At 32.8% G+C, this 24,838-nt stretch overlaps 1 long non-coding RNA gene across 1 annotated transcript in view; it reads left to right on the forward strand.

Moving 5' to 3' along the window:
* The window catches only part of LOC309868215, a 143,574-nt gene that overhangs the window by 106,274 nt on the left and 12,462 nt on the right, over positions 1 to 24,838 (forward strand). The window contains exon 3 of the long non-coding RNA XR_014313573.1: positions 7,615 to 7,699. This is a non-coding gene — a long non-coding RNA (uncharacterized lncRNA). The remainder of the gene's footprint in view (positions 1 to 7,614; positions 7,700 to 24,838) is intronic.

Below are 24,838 nucleotides of genomic sequence, written 5' to 3' on the forward strand. Positions count from 1 at the left end.
TTTATTTAAGTAGAGTTGACACACAATGTCACATTAGTTTCAGGTGTACAATTTAGTGATTTGACAAGATTATACATTATGCTATGTTCACCACAAATACAGCTACCAACTGTCCCATTACATTGGTATTACAATATCCTTCACTGTATCCCTTATGCTATCCCTTTTATTTCTGTGAGTTTCTTACTGAAGAAAAGAAAGAACTGACTGACTTGCCCTGATTCAACTCCATGGATTGGATTCAGCCCTACTCTTAATAGATGGTGTTTTCATCATCTTATCATCTTCATCATCTTCTTCATCATCTCATTGCTTAAAGGCATACTATGTGTCAGATGTTATTATAAATAGTTTACATGATTTATCCAACTGTGTGAGTCATCATACATATATTTTAGGAAACTGAGTCTTAGATTAAATAACTTGCTAATACATAATGAAGTTTTGGATGGGAGTGAGTCTCTATGTCATTGTCCTTATTTTCATATTCTTTGTCATAATTTGCAATTATATTCTTTGTTTAGTTTTCTTGTTCATTTTTTTTTACTCTTCCAGAAGTACATAAACAAGAAAACAGTGACCTTACCTGCATTGGCTATGACTGTATCTTCAGGGCTTAGACTAAGACCATGCGCACAATAGACACTCAATAAACCATAAGGAAACCCAGCAAGTCTAGCTCTGAAGCTTATGATTTTATGCTACCCAGGACACTGTGCTGGTCAAATGCATGTAGGTGATATTCTTTTTGGATTCTCTATTCTCTCAAATAGATATCTATTTGTTGGCCCTAGATGCAGGCATCTAGGACTGTGACTATTTATTTAGTCCATTCTTGTCACAGTATTACTACATAGAAAACCACTCTAAAACTCAGAAATTAAATCACTAACCAAGTATTCCCATATTCATATGTCTGGAAGTGAACTGAAATTCATTGGGTTAGATTGGATTTGAAGTATTTGAGCTTTTGTCTCCACTTTGGATACAGATCTTTCCACATGCTTTTCATTATGTGGGATATACAGCTGGACAATGAATGGACCATATGTAAAAAGAGATCTCTGACCTGTAGTCTACAGCAACCAGCCCAGTAAAGAAATCCATTAACCTCAACAACAAGCCCAAGAGGCTGGCCTGCTATCTAAAAGTGAGACTTGCGGGAAGTCTGATTACTGTCTCTAGCAATGACTTCAAGAAGCCAAGCATAACTCCTATAGCAATCAGTCCTAAACAGAGAGACTTAATTAGTAACAGTTCCCCTAAACTTTTTTCCCTATATCCAGTTAAGACCAACCAGAGAAATGCAAGCATTTCTCCTGACCAATCACATAGGATGCCCCACTACCGGTTAGCCCACCTATGGCTTCCTCATGCCAACAGCCTACAACCATGCCATATCTGAGCACTTCCTTTTAAAATTTCCACTCTTGGGGCACCTGGTGGCCCAGTTGGTTAAGCATCTGACTCGGTTTTGGTTCAGGTCACTATTTCAGAATCTTGAGATCAAACTCCACGTCGGGCTCTGAGCTCAGCATGGTTTAAGCCTGTCTTTCCCACTCATGCTCTCTCTCTCTCTAATAAAATAAATAAATCTTTAAAATAAAGAAATAAAATGTTCACTATAAAGCTTTTGACTCCCATGTATAAGAATTTCTTTGTATTTATTTACTAACACCAAACAACTAACTGTATGCCAGTTTGTTCTATGTGTATTTAATTTTTAAAATTTTTTAAAGTTATATTCATCTTACTGTTCATTGTGAATGCAGAAATTTATACAATATAAAAATGTGTGAGAGTTTTTTTTTTTTTTTGCAGATCTTTGACACAGCTTGCTATTAAACTTTGTGATCTTTAAAAATTTTGATCTACATTTCTATTATTTGCATAAAGATATTTATATTTTATTAATGGACATGATATATTAAAGGACAATTTCTTCTGAAGATTCAACGAACAGTGTTACTATTGCTCATTGAAAAAGGACACTATTTCTCTGACTTGGAAGAGTTTAAAGCTTTGAACATATAGCCATGGGGTTGTTTGTTTTTGAAAAGGAAATTTAGATATATTTTAGATTAGCAATTCAATATTTTTCATTCATACATTTGAATATATCTTATTTAGAGAGTAAAGTTAAATAATCATAGTTGCTTTTATAAAAACATATTTTCCTGATTTCTAATGTTTTTTTTTTAGAATGGTTTTTTTTGAACCATACTTTGTTCCTTTCCATTACTTATACACTAGTTATCATCATGAAATATAGGATTTCTAGGTATACTGTAAATAATGCTTATGAGGCATAGTCTAAACATTTTTCTAATAGAAGACATCTATTGTAAAATACTTGTGTCTCACATCACATCAGATTCAGCTCAAAATGACTCAAATATATCATTTCACTCTTAGTAACAGAGAATTTCTGAAATATCGGGAACACCATGCCCACTAAGGATGCTATTTATGTATTGTTGGGTTTTATTTTGTTTTTTGGGTTTTTTTGTTTTGCTTTGTTTTGTTTGTTTTTCGTATTGCAGTAGTGCTATGGGAAGCTATTTTCTCTGATACTGGTCTTCTCTGATGAAATTTTTGGAGTTGGTGAGAGAAGGGAGATCAAAGAGGGAAGACAGAAATAGTTCTTTATAGTTTTCAGATTTTTTTCTTTTTACTTAAATTTTTCAACCTGATGCATTAATTATAATAAAGACATCAATCTCTGAAAGAATTTGGAAAAGACAGTTGCCTACGTTGCTAATAAGCTTTGCAAAAACTTGAAATTCTTAGAGTAAAGTTACCTAAGAAATAGAAAACACTATTGAACAACAGTGACCATAGATAGCATCAGTAGAAACTAATCAGTGTTTCTGCAATATATATCAAATGAAAAAAGAATTTTGCTACATAAAAATGAAAGCATTTATAATCAGATGTAATGAGATATAAATTTAAATAAAAGGAAAAAAGGACAAGTTAAGGAGTATTTTACACTGTATTCACCAACACTTTGAAATTTTTTTATATATTCTTAAGGCATATATTTCAAATGTGACGTTAAATGAGATTTTAATTTTTTCAACAATATTTTACTTTGAGAAGGTACTATACAACAATATTGTAAGTTGAGAACTTACCATTTGTCAGGAAGTGTACTAGATGTTGGGAACACCATTAGTGATAAATAAAACAAGCAAAAGTCCCTACTTTTGTGGAGTTTTCTAGAGGGAGACAAAGGAAATAAATAACATAAACTAAATCGTTGTTATTTAATGTAAGCTGTTAAGGAGGAACATAAGAAAAGAAGGTAAGAAATGCCAGTGAGGTTGTTGACACATCAGAGTCAACACATCTGAGTAAGTGATTTTCAATTAAGAGCCAGGAGGAAGGAAGGGATCTAGTTGTGTGGGCATCTAGGGGAAGAATACTCAAAGAGAGGTAAGGGTAAGAACAACGACCAAAGCAGATGATGTAATGTGCCCAATGTGTTCACGGAACAGGAAGAAAGTGCAGATGAAAGACAGTAAAAACAAGCAAGGAGTTACAGATGAGAACAGATTAGAAATGAAGAGCCAGCTTAAGAAGGGTTCTTAAGTCCTGGCAAGTGCATCGACCTTTACTCTGAGAAGGGAGCGCCTTAGAGAAACTTGATGGAGGCATAACGTAAAAAGATTTACATTTATGTTCTACTATTTAGACATACCACCAGTGATAATTATATTTACAGTGTGACTTAAATGGAAATGCCTGGATAATATCAAAATTACAAAATTCTTTTCAGAGCTCTGTGTGATGCAGAGGTATTGAAAACACACTGGGTTCATAAATAAGGGATTGGACTACATGATATCCGGGGATTTGGCTAGAGTTCTGTAGTGAGTTGTTAAAGGGTTAACATAATTAATACACAATTTAAGTCCTAAACATGGGAAGTACTTAAGCCATGTTGATGGGGAAATATTCTTATCAAAACCATGGTGTACAACTAGACCAGACATTATCTAGTTTATTTTGGATGACTTCTTTTTAACTGAAACTGAATTTCACTCAATTTTTAAAAGTCCCATTTTCTCAGATGAAGAAACAACTTTCATTTTCCGAAGAAGTAACAACTCCCTTCATACAAGTGTGAAAGAAATAGCAGCTTAGCCAATTAAATGTTAGGATAAGTTTTGCCTATTACAATTATATTGGGGTAAATATTGACTACTCATAAAAATAACTTTTAGGGAAAAAGCAAAACAGGATTAACAATAAAAATCTTAGGCATGGGGTTGCCTGGGTGTTGCAGTCAGTTAGGTGTCCAACTATTGGTTTAGGCTCAGGTCACGATCTCAGGGTCATGGGATTGAGCCCCATGTTGGGCTCCACACTTGTGTGGAGTCATCTTGGGGTTCTCTCTTCCTTTCCATCTGCTCTTTCCACTCATGCTTTGTCTCTCTCTCTCTAAAATAAATCAATAAATCTTTAAAAAAAATCTTAGGTGCAAAATTTAAGAATAATGCCTTATATACATTAATGTTAATATTGTAAAGTACTGATACTGGTAAAAAGTAATTGAGTAAATATAGCAAAATATATGTAAAAATAGCACATTTTGTTAATTTATTTTGATCGGTATAACTGAGTTTTAACTATTTGGGAGTTGTATGAAATTGCATGAAGAAATTGCATTATCTTTGCAATTAGGAAAAAAAAAGTCTTCCATATGAGGTAAATGGACTTTAATGGCATTTTTAGGGACCATGAAATATTTATTCTTATCAATTTATACAGCATCATATTACTGAGATTATTCTTTGAAAAAAAACATGAATACCAGATGCATTTGTTAAATATATTGTGTTTGGAACTTAATTAATTATGCAAGGATTCATTACATAATTACCATATGACTTAACAAGAAACATAACACTATTTATTAAGACATTTCCCTCTATGGGCCGCCTAGGTGGCTCAGGTGGTTAAGCTGCTACCTTCAACTTGGGTCATGATCCCACCATCCTGGAATGGAGACCCACATGGGCTCCTTGCTCAGCTGTGAGCTTGCTTCACCTCTCCTCTCCACTGTACTCTCTCTCTCTCGCTATGTCTTTCTCTCTCTCTTTCTCAAATAAATAAGTAAAATCTTTGAAAAAAAAGACATTTCTCTCTAGTTACCTCAGATGAGAAGAAAGAGATAAATAATTGTATGCTAACATTATACACAATCATTTCATAAAAATCACTTTGCTAAGTTTATTTAAGAATTATATTTCAGGGACACCTGGGTGGCTCAGTGGGTTAAGCCGCTGCCTTCGGCTCAGGTCATGATCTCAGGGTCCTGGGATTGAGTCCCGCATCAGGCTCTCTGCTCAGCAGGGCGCCTGCTTCCCTCTCTTTCTCTCTGCCTGCCTCTCCATCTACTTGTGATTCTTCTCTGTCAAATAAATAAATAAAATCTTTAAAAAAAAAAAAAAAGAATTATATTTCAGGGTGCCTGGGTGGCTCAATCTGCCTTCAGCTCAAGGTTCTGGGATCGAGCCCAGTGTCATACTGTCTTCTCAATGGGGAGTCTGCTTCCCCCTCTCATTCTCCCTCTGTGTTCTCCCCTTCTCTTTCCCTATTATTCTCTCAAATAAAGTCTTAAAAAGCAGAAACATTTTTCAATATGATCTTACTCTTAAACTATAACTAAAAGATAATTATTGATCATGAACTCTGTCATGATAAGGGACAAAAGATTTGACCAGATTGATAGGTATAATTCAGACAATACTTCAGTATAATATACAAAATAAGAAAAATGGAAAAGAATATGGAGGTTAAGGAAAATAAAAGGCAATATTATATAGTAAATATAGTCCAATAATTCCTTATTATCAAAAGCTAAAAAGGCACGTGGTAAAAATTTATTCAAATTTATTCAATTTATTCAAAAGTACACTAATCAATGACAGAGCTACAATTAAAAAGTTAAGCCAGAAATATATTTTTAAGTTTGACAGGAGGTAGAATATACTTTATTCACCACTTGTCTTCAGAGACAATAGAATACTTAATTAAATTAAGTTGATAATGTCCTTCTTTGTGTCCCAGTGAGCCATGTTCTCCATCCCTAGTAAAAAGCCTAAAACTTAAAATGGGATTTAGTGAATTGGATACCCATTAAATTATGAGTTTCTTGAGAGTTGAAATTATGTTTTATTTATTTGTTCTAGAACTTTTTTTTGTGCAACAATGACTCGTTAAGGAAAGCCTAAAGGACTGGTCTGAATCATTGTCTTCCTTCTTAGTCACCCATTTTCTCCTGTTCATTTTGGTTGGTTTTCCCCAATGATTCCGAAAAAAATGTTACCAAAAGACATCATTTTATCATAATTCAATTATTATTTCTATGTCCACATCTTAATTAGTCTTTCAGTAGCATTTTCAATAAAAATATTCTCTTTAGGACACCTGTTTCTAAGGATTCTTTGGCTTGTACCTCAGCTTTAATTTTTTTGTTGTTTTTTTGTTTTTTCCCAATCTCCATATTTCTTTATACCATTTACTTTGTGGCTTCTGTTTCTTGTCTCATCTCCATGTTTTGGAGAATTCCAGAACTTTGTTATCTTCATCTGAGTTTTCTCTTTAAGGGATCTCATTATCTTTGCAATTAGGAAAAAAAAAAAATCTAAATGGGATTCCTATTTGATTTTGGTCTGAATGCTTCCTCTTTCCTTATTTCCTTTATTACACTCACTCTTACCACCCTGATGGAACCATACCAGCCAAATTGTAGGCCATTAAATATGTCATGAGAGAGATTGCTAGTTCTCACCAGTATCTATGACATGTTGTTTTTTCTTTTTCTTGGTATGGTTTCAGCATGTATGTAAGCCCTCTTAGATTCAGTTAATGCCATGAAATTAGCTCTGACCAATAAGATATGGGTGGAAGTGATATATATCATCTTCAAACATGATACTTACAAGCTTCAATATTCCACATTTTCTTACCATGTTTCCTGGCTTGATGCAGAGGACCATGGAGTGTTGAATTATATATCCCTTCTACCTTGCTATTTTGTGTGTGTTAGGGGAGAGGGGGCTCATTTGCTGAATTGTTAGGATTCTCATTTGCTGTTTAATTTTTTAATGCTTTATATAGGAGAATACAGTTTATACAGTTGAAAACAATTCACACTTTTGCATTTCTGTGGACAGAGATGACAAGCTTGTTTATCAGGTTTTAAGTTCTACAGCGTTGCTTTCCTGTAGTGTAGGTTTCTTCCTTTAAGTAACTGTTTTGAAGAAATTTGGGGAAGCATTGTGTTTCTTTACATGTTTAATTTTCTTTTTTCTTGTCCTGTGCTAAGTTATCCTTCTTGTTGTTGTTTTCATCTTCACTGTTTATTTTCCTTAGAGCACCTCATATGTGCTCCTATTTCCTTCATTCCTTAGGGAACTATCATTTCAAGTTTATCTTCTCTTACCTCCCATGTCTCCATGCACCTTTTAGTCTCTTCTCTGGAATAAGTGCTCTGATCCCCTAATAGACTTTTTCAGTATTTTAACACATAGGGTGGGCTTTCTAATTCTGTGGATAGATTTGGTCAATCTTTGTCCTGCTCTTTTTTTTTTTTTTTTCCAGTATTTCCTCAATTTTTACTTCTGTCTGTGAAGACTTGCAGTGGAAATGTGGTCGAGAGCGTGGGTTGGATTGGTTGATATTGCAGGTGAGAGTGTTTTACAGGATTTGGTTTCCCAGTTAAACCTTTGAAAGTCCTCTGTGAGCTACATAAACTAGTATCTTTTGCCAACATTAATCTTTCAATCCTTAAAGCCATATCATATGGTAAGTAGTGATATATTTATTTTGGCTTCAGAGAGAAGATGATTTCACTCCATTGTTGGAGGGGGAAAAACCCACAAAACTAATCCAAGTCTTCAAATGTCCTTAAACCCATACTTATTTCTTTGTTCTATATACTTTTCCTAAATATCAGATTATATGGTGACTTGTCTGATTTTTCACCCTTCTCACTTGCTCCCTCTCAGATAAAATTCAACACTTTAGTATCCTGCTAGGAACAGAGACTTTAAGCACTTAAAGTTCAAACTGAAAAGTTATTACAATTGGAGTTATGCTGAGTTGGGATTTCAGGATGTACGTAAAATTTTATTTGATTTTTGAATAATATTAGGCAAATATTATTTAATCTCAGTTTCCTAGTGACTATGAGTTTCAATCAAAGTGCTATTCTTACTTCCTCTTATAAATAATGAAAAGTTGCAAAAGAAAACTTGTCATGATACTATATCCTATTATGGGAGATATATAATATACATTTAATATACAGGGAAGGTAGGAAATTTTCATGACATTTTTAAATGTAAATTCTGGCATATATGTACATAAGTATGTTTGTTCATGTGTGTGTGCATATACTGCTAAACACATATGGAGGCAAAAAGCCATGTGAATAATTTTGTAAGATGAGAAACTCATTGTAATAAGTGGGGGATTGAGTTTATATATGTCTGGCATTGGTGACTTGATTGACAATTCTATTCCATGTTTCTAGTTCACATTACCTCTTTTCTGATTTTGCAGTCTTATGGGTACTTTTCCTGAAAATACCTAACCTGCTTCAGACTTGAACTCAAATTCTAACAATTACAATAGTCCAAGGATACAAATTTGAACACTTAGTTCATGAGTCCTCATTACTTACAGAAACAACCACAAATATCCTAGCTTTACATTCACAAAAATTTGTCACAAAAATAATAACTTGCCTTCTTACTCTCATCCCTTCAGAACTCTGATATGTCTATACTGCAACATAAACTTCTAGTTATTTTTTCCTATGTGTACACTCCACTAACATTCTTCCTTGTTTATATTCAGCTGTCTCTTCAATCTATTAGGCACTATAATCAAGAAGAATTTCTTAATCTTCCGTTAGAACTAAATTCTCCCTAGAATTCTTCAGAGTTGCTAGACTCCCAGCATGCTATGTTATTTGTTCTGTGGTGATGGTTGTTCTATGATTGCAATTGATCACAGACTTGGTCACATTAAAAAAATATATTTGGATTTTTTTTGTAGTGATTATGACAGATTTACATACATGCATAATTATTAAATATCCCTAAGGTAAGGCATCATGCTATGCACTTTTCAAACGATGTTCTATTTAATAACCAGAAACATCAGTTAGTAGGAAAAATTGACCTGTAAGGAAGTTAAAGAGATTGCTCTTTATTTTTGCTAAATTCTTTACTTCAATTTATACATCCTTTGGTTATAAATATAAACAATGCAACATAGTAATATTAATATTTTCAGCATATTTGTCACCAATTAAAATCACATATATTTCCATAGCTTTACAGGTATTATATATATTTAAACATATTGTTCACCCTGATCACATCTTTAAAATTATGGTACCTATTTTACCAACTCACTAATGGATCCTGTTATTTAACATGTGATAAAGAAAATGCTATAATACTCTCTTTCAAATTTATTTTTAATAAAGTTTAATTTTTAGAACAGTATAGCAAAATTGAGAGTAAAGTACAGAGATTACCTATATAGCTGCTGCCCCTGCATATGCACAGCATCTCATAGTATTGGCATGTCCCACCAGAGGGTACATTTGTTATGACTGATGAAACTGCACTGGCACATCATTAGCCAGAGTCCTTAGTTTAGGTCAGGGTTCACCAGTGGATAACTCTTCAACCAGTAGATAACTGGGGTATAGTAGGCTCCTAACAAATGGAATGATCTTAAGAACTGAGTAGACTGTACAACCACATTAAGGTCTGCTTGAAACATATCTACTAATATTTCATTGGCCAAACATCTCACCTGGCCAAGCCCAACACCAGTAAGGTGGGGAATTAAACTCTGCCAAAAGAAGAGGGAGTTCAGTATTTATTGAAGAATAATCCAGGCTATTCCAAGAATCTCTACTCCAACCCTTATGATATAGTTATTTTTATTATTATTAATTTTCAGATGAGGAAATCAAGACTGGGATGGTTAAATAATTGGCCTACTTCTTTATATTTAGGAAATATCAGAAGCAGATTTCAAGACATTTCTGTTGGATCCCAAAGCCTCTTATATTTCCACCATACATTTATCTATATAGTAATTATCAGATTAATCTTTGGAAGAGTGTCAACATATTTCTCTCAAAGCAAGGAAGTTAAAAATATGATTTGGAATTATTTATATTAATATGCTTTTCATAAATATCCAGTTTTCCTCTTTAAGTGGATAACTATCATTTATGCAGATGATTATGTAGGCTGAATATTTAAGTCTTAAAATACTTTGACATAAAGATGTTACTATAATTTTGTGCTTAATTAAACACTAAGCAGAAAATGTAATATCCAGTTAAAACTATTTATGATACTAATCATTTTGGAATGCAAATCAAAAACACAATGAGATACCAACTCACACCCATTACACTGGCTATTATTAAAAAAAAAAAAAGAGAGAGAGAGAGAGAGAGAGAATGTTAGCAAAGATGTGGAAAAATTAGAACCTTGTACCTTGTTGGTGATAAGGTAAAGTGATGTAGTTTCTGTGGAAGACGATATGAATATGATGGGTCCTCAAACAACTATGCATAGAATTACCATATAAACCATCAATTCTGCTTATTAGAATTAAAAGCAGCAACTCAAACAGGTATTTGCACACCAGTGTTCACAGCAGCTTTATTCACAATAGTCCAAATGTGTTAACAACTCAAATGTCCACCGATTAGGTAAACAGATAAACAAAATGTGGTGTATTGCATACAATGTAGTATTACTCAGCCTCAAAAAGAATGAAATTTGGGGGCGCCTGGGTGGTTCAGTGGGTTAAGCCTCTGCCTTCGGCTCAGGTCGTGATCTCAGGGTCCTGGGATGGAGCTCCGCATGGGGCTCTCTGCTCAGCAGGGAGCCTGTTTCCTGCTCTGTCTGCCTCTCTACCTACTAGTGATCTCTCTGTCAAATAAATAAATAAAATCTTTAAAAAAAAAGAATGAAATTTTGATATATGCTACACCATGCATTAACCTTGAAGATATGCTTAGTGAAATCAGTCAATCACAAAAAGATAAATACTGTATGATTCCAATTAAGGGGAGGTACCTAAGAGAGTGAAATTCATAGAGACAAAAAGCAAAAATGGTCATTACCAGGGACTGGGGGAGGAAGAAACAGGGAGTTATTGTTTGATGTGTACAAAGTTGAGTTTGTGAGGCTGAAAACGTTCTGGAGATGGAAAGTGGTGATGACTGGACAACCATGTAAGGGTATTTATTGCTACTAAAGGGCACACTTAAAATGGTTACAATAGTAAATTTTATGTCATGTATATTTTATAACTTAAGAAACATCTCCCCCAAAAAACTAACCATGGTAGAATATGAAGTGGATGATAGGAATCACTGTTAAGTAAATGGCTACAAGCATAGAAGCGGGGATTTGTAGGTTTTACAAACCTGAATAGGCAGAACTGATTAGGAGAGCATAACTTAAATTTCTTCCAATAAAACTGGTAAAATAAATGGGGACTTGGATTGAGTTTTGTGAAGTGAAACAGGAAAATGGTGAAACCTCAAGAACAAACTGAAAACTTCGTAGTTAGAATTGATCAGAGACCGACGAACACAGGATCATGTAACTGGGCTAAATGCTATTGAATTCGTCTTGCCTCTTCTAAAGATTTATACGTTCAGGTGAAGGAAGGCAGAATTATTGTCGGCATCAAGTAACCTCAGGTGTCAGGAGAAAGAGACCAAAGAAAAGTAAACAAAGACTGATAAATGCATACTTTTACTCAAAGCCTGTGTCTGAGTCTAGTAGTTTTAATAAATCTGTGATACTTTATAATTCAATAGAATTTTCCCACAGCAGAGTAGAAATTGATAAATGTGACTTCAGCTAGCCTATCAACAGTTGATGTTTGTCAAGAGAAAAAAAAAAATGGAAGAACTTTCCCCTGGTACTTTCCTATAATAAATCACAACACTTAGGTTATTTGACCAAAGAAGACAATGAATCAGCAAAAGTTATCATTAATTGTCTTACCTTTCTATGGCCCAGAAATTTGTTACTTTCAAACTGTTTCTGCTTTTTAACTTTTACACTTCAATAACGTAGCTCCCTTATATTAAAAAAAGTCAATAGGCAACTAATATCTGATTATTAGAACTGTGTTACAAAAAAATCAACCAGATGTCATGTAGCAGCTTTTAACCAGGTAATAAATTATGAAATAATGATAACTTGACTTTACAAATTTATCTTCCAGATGAGCACCAATTTATACTTGTCTAAGTTCCTGTCAGTATTAATAATGTGCATCATTAAAGAACACTAGGAGCAGCCAGTATAAAAAGGAAAGGTGAAGTAGAATAAATAGAGGACTGTCTTTTAATCAGTGAAGGCAACCCATACAAAAGGAGGAAAAATAAAATTTTTAGGAAAAATATTTGAATACATTATAAAACAGTTTAAATTTTTTAGTGGAGATCAGGCTGTTAAAATATTTGTTTTGTGCCAAAATCAATCAATTTAGTTTAATTTTGATACATACAAATGTTTATACCTATAGTTTATAATTATTTGTTGCATAATTAATCATTTGGACTCCTATTGAGCAAGGATGAATGTGTATCAGTGTAACTGTTATAATTACTCTATAAAAATTAATTTTAAATGTGTACTATAATTCAATATTTATCGCACTCCAAAAAAATAATATCAAAATAATATTTTATTATTGCAAAATACTAAGTAAAATTTTTCTTCCAGATATATACATCAAATTTGTTTTGGGCATTCTGAATAAGTTTCCTAACTTAACCATATACCTTTCCTGGAATGTGCTCAAATCCATTTTTTTTTGTTGTTTTTTAAGATTTTATTTATTTATTTGAGAAAGATTGACAGGAATAGAGCACAAGCAGGAGGAGGGGCAGAGAGAGAGGGAGAAATAGGAGCCCTGCTAAGCATGAATCCTGATGTAGACTGTTCCCAGGGTCCTGGGAGCATGACCCGAGCCGAAGGCCGATGCATAAGCTTAACTGACTGAACCACCCAGGTGGTCCTCAAATCCATTTAAAAAAGAAAAAATCTATAGAAAGATTAGTATTCTATACTCATTTCTCAATGTTAGGTTTGTGGTAAACTCTGAGTTATCAGGAAAAAAAACTCTTTTAATCTGCCTACAACCTCCTTCTAATATTCAGATACTAGAGAGAAATCTGAGCCCCCAAATTTGGTTTAATATATAATATATATGATATATAATATAATTAATATTATATTATAATTATATTAATTATATTATATATCATATATAATCTTGTTATTATTTACACTGCTTGATCAATTTATGGATAAGTATGCATTACCTTCCTGAAAATGAAACCCAAGGAAGTTTGCAAGTAAAAGCAGACAGACAGAAGTTCAAGTTCCAGGAATAAAGTAACTTTTGCAAATTCCAGACTTAAGAAAAAAAGATTGAAGGCACTAGAGATTGACCAAAAGTAGGCAGAAATGGGAATAGATAAACCCACAAAAGATGGAAACTATACTGAATGAGGTCCACATTTTTATGGATTTTACCTGAGAGCATTCTCCAACGTATGAAGCATAATGTAGCTATAATCCAAACAAAAAATCTGCTTAAACAAAATCCAAAATAAAAATCTGCTATGGCTTAAAGTTAGACAAAATTTAATTGGTTTCATGAATCAAAGAACTAAGTTTGAAATTATCATAACTACTTAGAGGGAGAGACCCAGATAGAAAAAAGCATGAAGATTTTATAAATATATTTTTTTAATTTTTTATTTTTTATAATCATATATTTTTATCGCCAGGGGTACAGGTCTGTGAATCACCAGGTTTACACACTTCACAGCACTCACCAAAGCACATATCCTCCCCAATGTCCATAACCCCACCCCTCTTCTCCTAATCCCCCTCCCCCCAGCAACCCTCAGTTTGTTTTGTGAGATTAAGAGTCACTTATGGTTTGTCTCCCTCCCAATCCCATCTTGTTTCAGATTTTATAAATATTTATGTAAGCTATGCTTAAATTCTTGAATGACACCTGTGCAGGAGGTTCTCCAAGGTTTGCACCAGAAACATCAACTAGGGACACTAACAAGGCTAAGCAGAAATTTCAGTTGCTGTTCTCCCACTTTTGAAGAGAGATGGAGTTTGGAAGTTAAGTGTAGCCAAAACTGAAAACCTCCTCAAATGATAATAAAAGCTCTTCAGTGAAAGATAACAGAAGTAGGAACAGTACAATGCATTATCCACAATATAGAGCATGCAATTAAAAGTAATGGAAATATGAAGAAAGAGGAAAATGTACACCAGTAGAGAAAAGAAAAATATATAAGTAGAAAGTGCAAAAAAAAAAAAAAAAAAAAAAAGAAAAGAAAAAGAAAAAAAAGAAAGAAAGAAAAAGAAAAGAAAGAAAGAAAAAAAATAAAGTTGTGGGACACCTGGGTGGCTCGGTAGGTTAAGCCTCTGCCTTCAGCCAAGGTCATGATCTCCGGGTCTTGGGATGCAGCCCGCATCAGGCTCTCTGCTAGGTGGGATGCCTGCTTCCCCCTCTCTCTCTGCCTGCCTTTCTGCCTATTTGTGATGTTTCTCCGTCAAATAAATAAAAAAATCTTAAAAAAAATACAGATGTTAGAATTAACAGACAGTGGCTTTTAAGAAATATTATAAATATCTTTAAGAACCTAAAGCAAAATACTGACACAATGAGTGAACAGATGGAGAATTACAGGGGGAAAAAAAATGAAAACTCTAAAAAACTATAAATTCCTAAAGTGAAAACTATAATATCTAATATGAAACATTCACTACATGAGCTGTATATCATATTGGAAAAGGTGAAAGAAATTGTTGGTAATATAGAAGATAAATTAATAGAAACTAATCTGCCATGGCAAATGGGGGAAAAAACAGATTGCAATAAAGTGATAATGTCTTTAGTCATCTGTAGGAAAATATCTGTGGTAGACCAAATGCATAATAAGAGCTACAGAAGGCAAAGAGAGAGAGAATAAAGCAAAAGCAACAGAGAAATTTAATAGTTTAAAATTTCTCACCATTGAGGAAAAGTCTAAATTTATAACTCTATGAAATTCAACAAACTTAATAACATGGTAATTCAAAGAAAACCACACCTATGAACAATGTAGACAAACTGCTGAAAACTCAAAAACTTAAGAGCAGCCAGAGAAAAATACCAATGTATTACCTAAAAGAAATTAACTATACAAAGTAAGCTGATATTTTTTTAGAAATAATGAGGACCAGAAGACAATAAAATAGCATTTTAAAGAGTTGAAATAAAGGTATTTCAAATAAACAAAAACTATGATAATTTGTTAGCAGAAGAAATAATAAGTTTTCAGACTGAAAGTGAATGGCTATAGGTAAATTTTGGATCCAAAGGAAAAATATGAAAAAAAAAAAAAACCCAAATCTAAAATATGGCAATATTAAGAAATTATCCCTCTTTTAAAAGTCCACTTTATTTATTTGAATCACAAATAAAGAATTAAAGCTTTAAAAACGCTGAATTATGGAATTCAGTATATGTGAAGTATATGACAGTAATAGCTTTAAAACTAGGGAGGGGGTAAACATAATGTTGCAAAATATTTATATTTTATGTGATCTGTTACAGTAGTAACTCAAACTCCTTTGCCATCATTTTAAGATGCATATGCTTATCCTTATTACAAGCACTAAGGATCACATAGAGTGGAATAGCGAAAAGCCTATTGGATAAATGAAATTAAATCCTCGGGGAGGGCGGGGAGGGTGTTTCATCCACCAGCACTAAGACAGGAAAAAGGGAAATACAAGAACCAAAAACACATGGGATAAGTGGAAAACAGGCAAAAATGTTTTACACATAATAAATTAAGTTGGATAGCAATAAAAATAAGGCATTTTGAAAAACCATTTGTTTGGAAATAAAGCAGCACACTTCTCCAAGTAACCCTAAGTCAAAGAAAAATATCATTAGGGATATTCAAAAGCATTTGTGAAAACACAACATATCAAAATTTTTGGATACAACTAAAGCATGGTTAGAAAGACATTCACAATATTAAGTAAAATAATCAGTAAAAGGAGAATAATTTTAACTATAATTACTTATTATAGTTACAATATCCACTCTAGACATTCTTAGAAGATAAGAAATTTAAATCCAAAATTATTAAAAGAAGGAAGTATGAAAAATAAGAATAGATATCAATGAACTAGAAAACAAGAAAACAATTATAATCAAAATATGTTCACTGAAATAATGAATTTGATAAAGCCTTGCCAAGACTGTACAGAAAAACAAGAGAAAATAGAATTTGCCAATGTCAATACTGAAAGATGGTGTATTATTATACACTCTACGTTTGCTTAAATGATAATAAGAAAATAGTATGAATAATTTTATGCCCATACATTTGACAACATAGGTAATATAGACAAATTCCTTGAAAAACAAAACTTAGCAAGTTAATGTGAAAAAATTGAAAACTGAAGTAACTACATATTATTGAAACTGAACTGGTAACATAAAACTTTTACACAAAGAAAACCCAAGATGTAGATAATTTCACTGGTAAATTTTATCAGATGTATGAGGAAGAAGCAACAGAGTTTACACAAAGTATTTCCAATGGAAAGAGACGGTGGAGAACTACACAACTCCTTTTTATAGTGCCAGCATTCTTCTGGTGGCAAATCTTGAAAACAAGAAAGGGGAATGATCAGTGACACTCAGGAATGCGTTCAAAAAAGGAATGACTTGATACTAGAAAATTAATTAATGCATTTCACCATATTAACAAAAATAAGGGAAGCATAATTTAACCATCTTAGTATAAGCAAGTAAAACAACTGACAAATCTTCGAGATGCATTTATATTAATAACTCTTTTAAAAAAAGAACTCTTAGCAAATTAGAAATAGAAGGGAACTTCTTCAGTTTAATAGAGGGCATCTGCCACATATTTATAGCTGTTACAGTAATAGTGATATTTCCCCTTATGATTAGGACCACGAAAAGGATGTCCATTCTGACCACTACTTATTGACATTATATGGAACTTTCTGGCTAATGCAAAAAGAAAAAATAGAAAAAAATCATAACAATGAAAAAAGGAGTAAAATGTATTATTTATCAATAGCACTTACACAGAAAAATTGTAACTTAAGAAAAAACTTAGGACTAGTAAGTGAATTTTAAAGGATTACAGGATATGACACTAATTGACAAAAGTCAACTTTATTGTTATGTGCTAAGTAGCAGCAGCAACTGAAAAATGAAGTTAAAATTGTAGCTCCTTGTACTAGCATTGTAAGCATATAATACACCTAAGTGAAAATTTAATGGAAAAACATTATTGAAATTTCTGGAAAAAAAAATGTAAGTAGCTGGTAAAACAGTCATTATAATTTGGCAGTAGTAAGCTTAAGGTGCGTATGGCATGTCCTAGATCAGCTAATAAAAATGATAAATAGAGCTATACCTAAAAAGTTAACAGCGGAAACAGAATAAGGTCTTAAAACAACATTCCATCCCCTATAAAAAGGCAGGATAAGGAGAAACAGAGAATAAAATCAACAGGACAAACAGGAAATAGACAAAAATTGGTAGATCTAAATATGATAGTACACATGAAAATAGAATAAACACTCCTATTAGAAACAGAGATTATCTAACTCTATACTAAAATATTTAAGTATTCTGTAGGTTAATTAAAAAGGAGCTAAATAAATGTAGAGATATACAACTTCCTGAATTATAAAATCAATACTTTTAAGATAACCATTTGTAGCAACTTGATCAATAGACTTAACCACTTCCATTCATAATCTCAGCAGTTTTATGTAAGTCTTAATCTTGACTATATAGTTTTATGGAAAAACAAAAGGACATAGCATATCTAGAACAATTTCGAAAAAGAAGAATAAAGTTGTAAGACCTCAGTTACCTGATTTCAAGACTTATTTCTGTCTAAATAGTGAGGTAAGTACAGTATTGACATAACAGAATGGGGATTCCAGAAATAGATCAATTTCTATAAAATCAATTTTTTTCTTGCATGAATGATAGAATGACCTTTCTTACAAATTGGATGGATTTATTATACATTATTTTTATTGGGAAAAATTAACACTGATGCCACACTCAGAAATAATTCGAGGTGGCTTTTAGAAATAAACATGATGTGTGTTAACTATAAATTTCCCATTGGGTAGGAAGAAAAAGGAAGAAGGGAGAGAGATTGCAAAAGTGAAAAAAGATGCAATCATTAAGTCTGAAAGCACTTACATGGCATTTAAATCTTTAGTCTGTGTACCATTGTCATAATGAATTTAAGAAAAATACATTCATAATTCACAAATAATTCATTTCACGTAGCCTTGAAATGTTTGCTTCAGATATCGCTGAGTGTAGTCAGTTTAATGCTTCATAGAGTAATATTAGCCAAGTCACTTCCTCGAACAGCTGCTATGGATTAAAAAAGCCTCTGCTAAGAATTTTTAGTTTTTGCTATACTTCCTGTTGGCTTTTTTTGATGTGTGTGTAAAATGTTCACATAAAGAAATGCAAAATAAGAGAGTGACTAACTCTGAATGTAGTTCAATACTAATGAAATAAATATAAAAATACTTAATTTCTTAATTCCATAGAGTAATTATTAGAAATAATTTTAGTCTTGTGTTTATTTTGTTAAATAAATATTTTATTATTTATTACTTAAGAAATATGCTGTGATGACACTGACTTTTAGTTACTGAACACTACTTGGGATTATTCCCAGTACTTCAACTGGGATTGACTCACAAAAGCAGATAATGACTTTAACAGTTATGTCAACTATATCTTGATCATTAGATGCTGTTTGCCATCTGCCGTCCGTATGCCTAGACACTACAGAACCCTAGACTTTATTTGGACTTGGTAATACCATCTCCTGAGAAATGAGGTTCCATTGTACTTTTAACATACTGGAAAAATACAGAACGCTAAAGGATATTCCTTAGACAAGAAAGTTGTTAAGAATTAAGTTAAAAAGATTCCCTCGCTGTCTTTATTATTCATATACATCATGTTAACCCCAATATAGGTTCTGTATGCATAAATTATTGTTATAATTTGATCACCTGTGGGCCTGTGTGACATATGTCATACAAGGTGTATAGGGAAATAAATACATTCCTGAAAAGATAGGGTATAGCTGAGAGTAGTTTAAACAAAAGCTCCAGAAAAAGGAGGCATAAGGCATAGTAGAAAAAGAAAAAGATCTACAAAAATTATAAAGGACAAATTTGTGACAGAACATGTTTGATGGTTTCATGTCTGTAAACCAGAATAAATGGGATATGGTGGAAAATACATCCCCAGCACTGGCAAGACCTCATACTAGAAGCAAAGTATCCATGAAACAGAGGATATATTCATCAGAGCTTAAAATGTATAGTAGCATAGGCAGATAAGAAACAAAGAATAGAATACCTACAGGTAGGGGCATATGGGTGGCTCAATCAGTTAAGTGTCTGCCTTCAGCTCATGTCATAATCCCAGAGTCCTAGGATCAAGCCCCACATCCGGGTACCTGCTTGGTGGGGAGTCTATTTCTTCTGCTCCTCACCCCGAACATGTGTTCCTCTCTCTCAAATAAATAAATAAATAAATAAAGTCATTTAAAAAAAAGAAATTATTACTGCTACCATTTATATCAATTGCTACTAAAGGCAAGGTATGGTTGTGACTAGGACATGTTAACATGTACAATGGCAATGACAACAAAATGGACAACATAGTGACTCTACCTCTCTGTCTATACTTGACAAGCTGCAGGATCCTTAAGGTGGTTATGTAAAGTAGACCTAAAATTAAAATCATCATTGTTTTATGGATAGCTAAGGCATTTAGATAGAGATACACTATCAACTGAGAAGCCCTAATCTTGGAAAACCCAAAGTTATTTTGTTCATCTTTATAGAAGGGTCATTGATTTAAAACAAACAAACAAACAAACAAAGAAAACAACAACAACAAAAAAAACTATTTTTACTGGCTTTCATCTTCCATTTGTCAGGGTTTGACCTGTGGGTAATAACCTTCATCCATTTCCAGGAATATGCATGTGTGACCAGATTTTCACAGTATCATACACACTGCACCAGGAATTTTAATGAAATATATCACAAAACAAACAACAGAATGTAAAATATCTTAAAATATTAAAAGGAAGAAAAAAACAAGTAAAGACCAAGGTTGAATATCCTCTCATCAGTATATATTATGTTACCTAAAAGTACACATTTTTTTCTTGGATGGATCTTGTCAGAAAGTCAATTATTCTCATTTAATTTATAATATTAATTCTAACCATAGTCTGTGAGGTTTTCAGAGACTTAGTCAAGAAGATTTAAATAACACTTAAAAAAAATTTTAAAAAAATTTTAAAAAGAAGATTAATAGGGGCACCTGTGCCTTCGGCTCAGGTCATGATCTCAGGGTCCTGGGATCAAGTCCTGCATCAGGCTCTCAGCTCAGGAGAGAGCCTGCTTCCTCCTCTCTCTCTCTCTCTCTCTCTGCCTGCCTCTCTGCCTACTTGTGATCTCACTCTCTGTCAAATAAATAAATAAAATCTTAAAAAAAAACTGCAAGTAAAGGAAAGTTATTTAATAAATAATGTTACTAGTAGTAATGTATAATTTTTAATCACTATGCTACATATGCCAACAGAAAATCTAAGTTTGTTAAACATTTTTAAGTATAAATTAAATTGTACTAATTTTAATAACAACCTGAAAATGTATAATTTCATAAGGGTGTGAAAAAATCTTAAACATGACAATTAAAAGCAACCATAAGAAAAAAAATGTTACATCTACTTCCATTAATATTAACAGCAAAAACAACAAACCTCCGTAGCATAATCATGATTAGTAAAAAGGAAAAGACAAATGACTGACTGATGTAGAAAATTTTCTGCAAATAATTTATATTCTTAAATATAAAATTATGTTTCAGTGGCAAAGGAAAATAAACATTTTGAGAGTAAAACACTTTAAGAGAAAAATATATGTAAGAAATAAAAATTTGAAAATAATGCAAAATCACTTTAAGTAAACAATATAGTGAAAAACCAACTTACTCTGCATTTGTCCAAGATAAATTTTCAGAGTTAAAAATTATTTAAAAGCTTAGAGAATCAAGTTTGTAGTAAGCAGGTAAACCCATAAACGACTTAGGAAGTGTCATTTGGCACAATCATCTGGAAGGAGGAAAAACTAACAACATTCTCAACATTTAAAATGTGTATATAGCACCTGAGACAGCTTATCCACACCAAGAAACTGACTACAAAGAATTGGTAGCAAGAGTATTTACTTGAAATATTAATAGAGTCAAGAAAATGTTAAAAAAAATTCTCCTACTAATAGTTCAATGATTGAAAAATACAGGCGTATTGTTACAGTTGAATTTTCTTCAGTGTAGAAAAAAATGTCGCATAGTGTATATCTGAACAGAAAGAAAAGGCTTCAAAACATTATGTGGATCACGGTTGTGTAATAGACTCAGTAAAATATTGATCCATATTCACTTATTCTGGCCAACAGCTCTTGCCCCCAAACACCATGACCCTCAACACTCTCCTTGCTTTTTAGCTGGACCTGACCTGAAGGTAGATCACAGGTTTGCTATCATCACCAAGCCAAATAATCTCCCCGGCTGAACTGGACCTGTGGAGACCTTGGCTGTTTACCAGCTGGATGGTCCAAGTAACCCCCCAGATATGTCTGGTGTTAACTTTATGAGTTAATTTTGATGATCTCTGGAAGATGGGGCATGGCATGGAGATCATGGGTAAATTCTTCTCTTTATCTGTACCCCTGTCCCCTCATACAGTTTTGAGGGTTTCTAGGCTTCAAACAGGCCTTCTGAACACATTATGAGAAACAAAGCAATTGGGTGTAATTTCTTGTGAAACATTAGACAGACTGGTAATGCTTTCTCATGTACTTGTTTTCCCTACATCCCTATTATATTCCCCTTTCCCCACTTTCCCTCAAGTTACCTTTTTGGGAGTTCACTCCCCAAAAGAGCTTAAACCTTATTTTGGCTTAATATTATATATAATATTAATATTATATATATATATTATTATAGATCATATATGTTACAGGATACAAATTAACAAACACATTTTATATGTGAATTACTATTATATATTATAATACTTTATATATAATGTGTATATATATACTATATATATAAAATGTATATATATATATATAATGTAATATATATATATTACCACCACCTAATGTATAATGATATTGAATTGTATTTACTGATCAGCTACTACTATGCCAACACTCAGCTATGCACTTATACATGCATTTTTTTTCACATTTAATCCTCTAAACCATTACATGAGGTAGATGGTATTATAGATATAGATAACATTGACATCATGTAACTAATAATGGAGTTACATGTCTTATTTGCAAAGTTCATTCTTAACTTCTATATTACCTAACAATTTGTGAAGGTAAAAATATACATTTCTAACATCCCTACAATAGTCACAAATTACTTGTGTATTTAAAAAAGAAGTAAAATAATAGCCAGTTCAGTAAATAGCTAGTTCAGAGGTAATTAGTGGTAGAAAATGTGTAGGAAGCATGTAGCCCTACTACATCATTTTAAAGATAGTCACTGAAAGGCTGAAAACACTAGAATTTTTCTTGGCCTCTTTTATCTGGATCAAAGTGGATGCTTCAGAGTCACGGGTGATATGCAAGCCCAATATAGAATATAGAAAATACAGAAAATAGATCTCAATTAAAAAATGTCCATCACTCATGATAACTTTATAGGAATAACAATGTTGAATGACATTGTTTTCTAACTTTAGGTAAATCAAAAATGGATGTAGTTGTAAAGTAATGGTGATACATAATATGAATAGTGTACTCTTTATAAAATACAAAACCAATTTAAATATCAAATATATTTATCTTTTATTTTTTTAAAGATTTTTATTTATTTATTTGACAGGGAGAGAGAGATCACAAGTTGGCAGAGAGGCAGGCAGAGAGAGAGAGCGGGTTAGCAGGCTCCCCACTGAGCAGAGAGCCTGATGCGGGGCTCGATCCCAGGACCCTGAGATCATGACCTGAGCTGAAGGCAGAGGCTTAAGCCACTGAGCCACCCAGGTGCCCCTATATTTATCTTTTAAAATATGCTATCATGTATTGCACATAACCATTATGGCATTATTTCAGATACATGGGTATAGAAAATACTTGCACCTACTCGTGTGTGTCCAAATTGAGTTATGTTAAATCTTCAGGTGTTGTCATTTGTTTTCACAGTTTTTAATGAAATAAAACATTATATAGTTGAAATTCCTTGATAACCTTTTCTCTCTACATGTCTTTCCTAGAATTAGTTAAAAGGTAATTAGAATTATTGCATTCTTGAGTGCTAAGAATTCTATAAAATGATCTAGGGGTGGATGGTGACTAGATTTTAACAATTAGATTTGTTACATCAATTTACCAAGTTAGTAAGATTTTATATTTATTCTAGAGTAAGTTTCGGTAAGTAATTTTTTTCTGGGAAGTTGGATATTCTACCTGTGCTTTGCACAGTTGTTGGTTTTGAGCTTTATTTAAAATTTTTAATGTTTTATCCTCAGAGGTGTTCAGCATAATGAATTCTCTTGAAAGCATCTATGCATCCACCAAGCAAGTCAAGAAATATACCATCACTCTAAACTGTAAGCACCGTACAGTATTAGTATTAGAGCACTAAGAATTTAAGGTATTAAAACCAATTGATTGGTACCATAAAAATTATGTTTCATATTGAACAAAAATAAAATGATAACATAAAACAATAGGAACCAACTCCAATCAATAAGAAAGGCCTCAGGAGGCCTGGGAGGGGGAGATGCAGACTCCCCCAGCTGAGTAGAAACCAGACATGGGGCTTGATCCCAGGAGACAGTGATCTGAGCAGAAGGCAGAAGCTTAATCCATTCAACCACCCTCTAAAATGGAAGCACAAAGGAGCTCTAATATATAAATCTTCTGAAAATAAAAAAAAAAAAAAGAAAACTTACCCAAGTTAGTTTCAATAATTACAATAACCTGACAGTAATTGAGACAGTTGCAAGCATAGGCAAAATAGATATTGGGAAAAATTAAGTACCCAGATACAGACAAGAAATGAAAGAAACAGAGAAATTTTCTCATAAATATATGATCAATAGACTAAGATAAAAAATTTTTTTATCCTACAGTTCTGTCCATTGCAGGCAAGTATCTGTTTTCTAGACTGCAGGAAGCAAAAACTTCAAGCCAGTTAAGAGTTACAACTGGAAATGGCACACTGTCACTTCAATTTTTTGATATTGGTCAAAGCAGTCACAGCGCCAGCCTGAATCCAAAAGCATGTGGGAATAAACTCCATCTCTTAACAAAGTAGTGGCAAAATTACAGTGTAAAAGAACATGTAGGTTGGGAGAGACTGTGAAATCTATCTTTGGAAAATATAAGTTGTCATGTTCCAAAGCATGGGTGAATCTCAAAAAAAAAAAAAAATCTGCTAAAGAAAGTCATCAGTTGACACTTTGAATATATATATGTATCTATCTATCTATCTATATATATAGAAAGATATATATATATATATAGGACAAGACACAAACTGGAAATGGCTATGAGAACTATTTTATGATGATGGAAACATTCTATGTCCTGATTTGGGTGTTAATTGC

Source organism: Mustela nivalis, assembly GCF_964662115.1.
Source record: "Mustela nivalis genome assembly, chromosome: 6".
Classification (NCBI taxonomy): Eukaryota; Metazoa; Chordata; class Mammalia; order Carnivora; family Mustelidae; genus Mustela; species Mustela nivalis.